Genomic DNA, 6,965 nt, shown 5'->3' on the forward strand with positions numbered 1-6,965 from the left:
TGAGATGGAGGTCTCCTGGGGACGCAGGGGGCCACTGGTGCCAGTGAAAGATCACAGAACTTGGGGCAAGGGAGACCTGACTTCAAATCCTGGCTCTGCCCCTAACTCACTGTGTGACATTAGGCACAATACTCCCCTCTCTGAGCTTCAGTTTACCCATGTGAGAAATGGGGAAGGCATCTAGGACATCACCTCTGGACACTGAGAAAACCCAGACATGCAGGGAAAGTGAAGGGTTGAAACAATCACATAACAGATGTAAGTCAGATGGAGGAATGACGGTGCCCTCAGGGCAAGGAGAGACGGGAGAGGGAGAACCCACCTGGTCCTGGGTGTCTCTCAGCATGGCGGTGTACTCCGAGGATGTGGGCTCCGAGTTGCTGAGGTTCCAGCTGATGATGCGGAAATGTAGCTGATACTCTCTCTGGATGGATAAACTCTGGGCTGCAGAGCCTGGAGCCACCGAGAGGAAGAGCAGACAGGTGGAGACACTCAGCTCCCAGCACAAAGGCATGGTGGCCCACGGGGTCAAGGTGGTGGGTGCAGACAGCGTCCACACAGGTGGCTGGCCCATCCTTCTCAGGCCTGGGGAGAGAGGGATGTGGGGACTCTAGAGAGAGTTCCTGAAACCTCTGGGGGTGGGGGACAGAAAAGGAAGGAGGAAATGGGAGGACACTGGGGAGACAGATAGGGGTGGTCACAAAAGAGGTCATTAGGGGCAAATGCTGAGGGGAGGGTCTCACCTGAGGGAGACCAGTCTGCAACTTGAGTAGAAGGGGCGCAGGCTGCTCTTCTTGAACAAGGATACAGCTGGGGAGGAAGGAGGAGGAGGAGGAGCAGGAGGGACAGGGGTTGGGGGAGGGGCTGGATGGGATTTAACTACCAGGAGCTGCTGGGACCAGGGTCTCACCAGGCTCTGCAAGACCCTCTCAGTGAAGTTGAACGTGGTCTAGCCGTTGCTCATGTCTGATAAATACCGGAGGGTAGAGATGGTGACGTTGACTGTGAGGGTCTTCAGGTTGTGCCCCAAAGCTGCAAGACGAGAGGGAGAGCGATGGCCATCTCTGAAAGCTGGCCTGAGACCAGACCAGAGTCCTGCACTCATTATAATCTGTCGTCTTCTGTCCCAGTGGCACCACCACCCAACCGTGGAGTCACCCAAGTCAGAACCAGCATATCAGCTCAGCTCCTCCTCCCTCCCAGTAACACCCATTCACCTTGCACACTGGTCCTCACATACATTCCCTCTCTCCCTCCCTGTCCTAGCTCAGGTCTTAACTTCCTTCACCCGGACCAACACCCCAGCAGGCTCACTGGATGCTGTGTCTAAAGGATGTTCTACATGGACTACTAGAAGAATCTTTCTGAAATGAATACCTCACTATGGCCACCACTTCTCTAGTACAACCCATGGCTCCCTTTGGCCTTCAGTGTTTAGTTCAACCTTCGTGACCTGGCACTCAAGGCTCTACTCAATCTGGCTCCTGCTGACCTTTCAGTCTCATTTTATCCATCTACTGCGGGTTAAACATTATGCTGCATGCAACCCAAATTCGTTTCAATTCTCCCCATACGGCATGTTGTTTCTGGCTGGAGCCTTTGCTCATGGAATCCTCTCTGCCAGGAAAACCCTTCATCCTCTATTTGCCAGGGTCCCTCCTACTCATTCTTAAAGACTTCATTCTGGTGAAACTTTCTCTAGCAAGCTCCTCCCCTCCAAATTATGCCAGGTGCCTCTCCCCGAAATATCCCACATTGTATTGTAATGTTGTGTTAATTTCACAAGACTAGGGACTCTCTGATGGCTGACCTTAGACTGAATATTTGGTATAATCTTTGTGATCAGCATGATTGCCCTAAAACCAGAATTTCACACCCTGGCTTCCCAGCTCCTGGATCACACCTGGCTCATGGGGAGTGGGGCCAGAGTGCTTCTCTTGGGAAGGAAAAGGGACCCCCAGATACCTGTGGTGGCTTCTGGTGGCACAGGTGATGATCAAGTAGGCAGGGACGTGTTGGCCGGCTCGGGAGCTGTGGATAAGTCTGTCATCAAGGAGGGACAGAGTGGGAGTAGCCCCCAGGCTCACACGGGCTAAAGCACAGGCTGTCTCAGGACCACCATTCACAGGTGAAGCATAAATGAGAGTGATGGGATGAATGATTGTGTGAGTAGCGGGATGAGTAAGCCTGTGGATGAGAGGAGCCCAAGAGAGAGAGAGAGGTGAACAAGAGTGACTGAACTCGGAGGAGAGGCAGATAGGCAGAAAAATGGGCAGATAGATGGGATACCTGGAAAAGGAGGACCAAGGGCAGGGCTTTAGGAGAATTAAAGTGAAAACCACATGGGGTCAGAATGTGGTGGAGAACATGTCTGTGTCTTAGGCTTTCTCACACTGGGCTGGGACTCTCCATCAGAACCCGGGAGGGAGAGAAGGGATGAATTAGGGCCCTTCCAGGTCCTTCCCTCACCAAGGACAGCAGGTGAAGGAGAACAAGTGCTCCCAAACCCCAAATGCAGACGGGACACAGGAGATCAGGGCCAGGAATACTCACTGTTGGTAGTCGGGGCCACGGCTCCATAGGTGTAACCTGTGGAGAGAAGGCGAGAGGAGCTCAGCAAGAGTTGGGGTGAACATAAAACATTAAGGGAGAGGAAGGATGTAGGGACCTTTGTGGGAAAAACAGAGGGGAAAGCAGAGGGGACGAGTGGAGGGGTGTTCAGGGGGAAGGAATTGAGATGGAAGGTGGCTGGACCCAGTGATCACACAGTGATGAGAAGACTGAACCCAGACCAGGAGGATAGAGAGATGGATCATAGCTCACTTTAGAGCAACGGAGGGAACACAGAACTCTGACTGGGAGAGACAGCATGGCTGTAGCACAGCCCCTCACCACTGACGTAGAAGTTCTCTCAGTCCAGGGTGAAGGAGCCCAGGTGGGTGATGCACTGAGTCTCATGGCTCAGCTCCCAGTAGAGTCACTCTCTGTCCAGCCCGGGACCTGCGGGGGTCAGAGTGGAAGGTGCAGATGATGTCCACCCCAGTGGCTACCCCACCCTTCTCAAGCCTGGGGGAGGAAGATCATGGAGCTGTGGAATACTGAGCAGGGGTCATTCTGGGTGTGGAAAGCGAGAGAGGGGAAGGAAGGAAGGTGATGGAGATGCTGAAGGGGCTGCTCTGAAGCCTGCAGGGGCTCTCCTACGTGTCTCCCGTGTGAGACAACACCCTCACAAGTAAGGCCTGACTTCTTTTAGGATGTGGAAGGGGGGGCCTGTGAGTGGAAAAGAGGGGTGAACACACACACCTGGGTGAGGGGGCACCTGCAGGTCTGCACAGACAGCAGCGAGAACAGTCAGTGCCCTGTGCCATCTGACACATGCAGGCAAGAAAGTACCGTTATGTTCTCTCGGTTCTACACTCCATGGTCTTTTCTTTCTACTTCTTTCCTACTCCACAGCCATCACTCAGGCGTAGGGAACAATCATCTTATTCCTAATCTTATTCCCAGCACCTCCCATCTTGCATATTAAGTCTTCATTCTTAACCATGAAGTCCATTTTAACCCACATGCTTAGACCAAACGCTAATCACATCATCCTTCTACTCGCATCTCTCCAGAGTGTTCCCACTGGTCTTAGAACAGAGTCCCAATCACCCCTCATCTGGTCCTGCCTGTCTCCCCTCGCCGGTGTGGCTCACACTCCTCCCCCTCTGTTGACTCGGCTCAGCCATCCTTCTTCTCAGTTCATGGACACACCAGGCTCTCTGCTTCAGGGGTGTCCTCATGCGGTCCCTCTGCCTGAAAAACTCTCTTGAACACAATCCCACACCCTCACTCCAGTCTAACACTCCTACCAGCTAAATCCAGTCCCAACTCCAGCTCTCAAGATAAATATCAGTCCTTCTCAAGAGGGCTTCTCTGCCTCCTCATGTTGATTCCCCTTGTGCCAAACTCCCACATCACTCTCATCATTAACTTTTCAAAATCCAAATTCCCAAATACAATGTAAATTCCATGGAGGTGGAACAAGGTCTCTCTGGTTCTCCAGGTCCCCATGCATGTGTCCCAGGGCCTGGCTCATGAGATGAGGAACCATCCCGGTTTGTCTAGGACTGCCCTGGTTTGAACACTAAATGTCCTGTGTCCTGGAAAACCCCACTGTCCTGAATAAACGAGGATGGTTGGTCACCATTAATTATACACTCAGAGACTGTCTATTGTATGACAAGCACAAATTCCCCTCAAGAACATCACAGGAAATCTAAAATGAAAAAGGCACAGACACACGTACACACACAATTAGTAGAGGCCAACAACTAAATACAAAATTACTTAACAAGATTCTCTGCAACGTGAATCACCAGACCATTATTTCAGAAAAATTTCAAGAAACAAAGTTAATTCCCTTTAGAAGGCAAGGTGGAGAGGACAGTCTTTTTGGAGACTAGCGCCCTTCCCTTCAATCTACAGTGTTGCTTAGTACTCCTCCAAATGATTTGAAATGTCATAAAGAAAAAAATGCTCAAAATAAATCTGGCTACTGGCAAATTCATTTTTAAATTTGTTATTAATACAAAGAAGTTCCAATCATCTTTTTCCTTGAATGCTCCTTTATTTCAAATTTTTGTGGAGGATTTATAGGACTTTAGAAGTCAAATTGAATGGGTCTAAGGAATGTTGCTGAGTATCCCTGCTAATATTTCATGGGATGTCTTCTAATACTACATACACACGCAAAACATTTCTGTATTCATATTATATATAAATCCTGACTTTTGACTATAATGCAATGCAAGTAAATCTATATTTTCTACTATAATCCACATTTGCAGTTATTTACGTTTCTTTCATATGTTCTTATTTGCATATAACTGTACTTACTGAAATATTTACCACACAGAACCACACACAGCTTACCATCTTTCCATCCATCAAACATCAATAATTTTCCTCAAGATACCTTCACTCTCAGTGACTCCAGGTGGTGACAACCTGAGCCCAGGAAAGCTCACTAGCAGGTCTTCTGCACAGCAAAGGCTGCTGGAACCTGTTGGTACCAGGTCCACAGGGTACTCATCTGGTCACAACGAAATCCATGGATCAGCAAGGACAGGTGGACCCTGAGCCTGGTTTCACCTGAAACTTGAGCTCCACGGATGCTTTTCGTGTCTGAGGGGGGAAAAAAGTGCAAACAAGCTTTTGAGGCCTTTTATAGGTTGTTGGATGGAAAGGCCAACCCCATTCACTTTTCTTTATTTTTACTTACTGATTTAACTGTAACTGTTGGCTGTGGCTGGATTTTCCAGATTCCTATCCAGCCACCTGCTGCTCCCCGAGATGGGAGAAAGCAGCTTTGTGCTGTGTGCACTTGAGTCGCTCAACTCACTTGGCTGGACAGAGACTTTTTCGTGACTCTGGACCCTTTAAACAAGCTTGTCATTTAGGGACCTTGTAAGTGACTCGCTGACTTCTCAACAATTTCCACACTTCATTCAGGGCTCGGGAGATTTTCAAGCCCTGGAGCAGGTTTCCCAACCTTGGCACAACTGACATTTGGGGCCGGATAATTCTCTGTGGGGCTGTGCTGGGCCCTGGAGGATGCTGAGCAGCATCCCTGCCTCCCCCCTAGATGCCAGGAGCGCCCCACTTGTAACGACCCAAACATCGCCTCCAGAAGCGGCTAAAGCCCCCTGGGGACAAAATCACACGGAGGACGTTGACGGGGACTCTGAGGAGGGGACGGCGGCGCCCAGATCCAGGAGGAACAGCAGCCTCTGGGGCCCTGAGCGAACAGCCCGGGGGAAACGGGGCTGCAGGGTGATGGAGAGACGCGGAGCCCTGACGGGGCTGCCCACGGCCAAGCCCACTCCCTGGACCGCGACTGGAGCCCGGACAGCCCGCCGCTCACCGAGCCCCGCCTCTGAGGGTGAACATCCACAGGAATGCGATCCGCACCGAGAAGATGGAACACACTGCGCAGAACGCCCGCTCCATCCACGGCGCCGCCTGCGCTTCCGGTTCCGGTCTTGGGCGGGCGTTCGGGGAGGACGAACGTTTGGGGGCTGCATCAGGGACAGGGACAAAATCTAGGGGCGTGGCTGTGGGCGGGGACAATTCTGTGAGTGACAGCAGGCCGGGAAGGCAGTTCTATGGGCGGGAACAAGGGTGCAGGCAGGGCAATGAGCCGGGACCAGGCTGTGGGCGGAGACAGGCCCGAATGTTGTTGGCGGAGACCAGTTCCAGGGGCGGGAAGAGGTGGGGTGTGGCTGGAATAATTCAGGCAGACTTCACAGGGGGAGGAAATCAGCTCCAGGGGCGTGGCTGGAGGCGAGGCTTTCCGTGGACCCCTACATTGTACAGGTAACTGGATGTTGAACAGCTGTTCTTCATTCCTTTCCCCACCTTTACACAGCCTCATAGAATGATGTTCCCATATTTAGAATTCTAAATTTTTTGTGCGTTTGCTGTTCTTAATTTCGTTAAAAAATTGGATCATATATTCACATTTCTCTACAACTTGCTGTTCCAAACCAGTAGATAAGGATATAACGCTATTTTAATTTTAAAAATCTGGGGGGAGGCAGGCCTACGTCGTAGGTGCACGTATAGGAAAACTTCAAATATTCTCACTCTACCACTGTCTCCTGGTACTTTTGCACAGAGATAAACATTCTTTCCTCCTCTATCCTTCCAGACATACTGTGTATATGTGGGACTGTGTATATGTTCAAGACCAAGAGGGGTGTCCCCAAGCAAAACCTGAAACCCATGAATTGTCTCATGCATCAGAAGTTAATGAGAAGAGATTTAATTTTCTGGTGGAAGGAGATGAACCAGTGATGAATCCATAGGAAGACAACAAAGAAACAAGAGAATTTTACCGTTAAAAACGTCAAAGGAAAAAGTGAGAAAGAAAATGTATTCATACTATCTGACGTAGCACATCTCTGGATAAGATTCGTATG

The 6,965-nt window shown here is 50.5% G+C and overlaps 1 long non-coding RNA gene across 1 annotated transcript; it reads right to left on the reverse strand.

Annotated features, from left to right (window-relative positions):
- Window positions 1-987: 987 nt before the first annotated feature.
- Window positions 988-5,023, reverse strand: LOC131401698 (uncharacterized). The gene is made up of 3 exons (XR_009217849.1): window positions 4,961-5,023; window positions 2,554-2,589; window positions 988-1,032 (listed from the first exon to the last, which is right to left on the reverse strand). It is a non-coding gene; the product is annotated as an uncharacterized LOC131401698 (long non-coding RNA).
- Between the last annotated feature and the right edge of the window lie 1,942 nt (window positions 5,024-6,965).

This window comes from Diceros bicornis, assembly GCF_020826845.1.
Source record: "Diceros bicornis minor isolate mBicDic1 chromosome 13 unlocalized genomic scaffold, mDicBic1.mat.cur SUPER_13_unloc_1, whole genome shotgun sequence".
Classification (NCBI taxonomy): domain Eukaryota; kingdom Metazoa; phylum Chordata; class Mammalia; order Perissodactyla; family Rhinocerotidae; genus Diceros; species Diceros bicornis.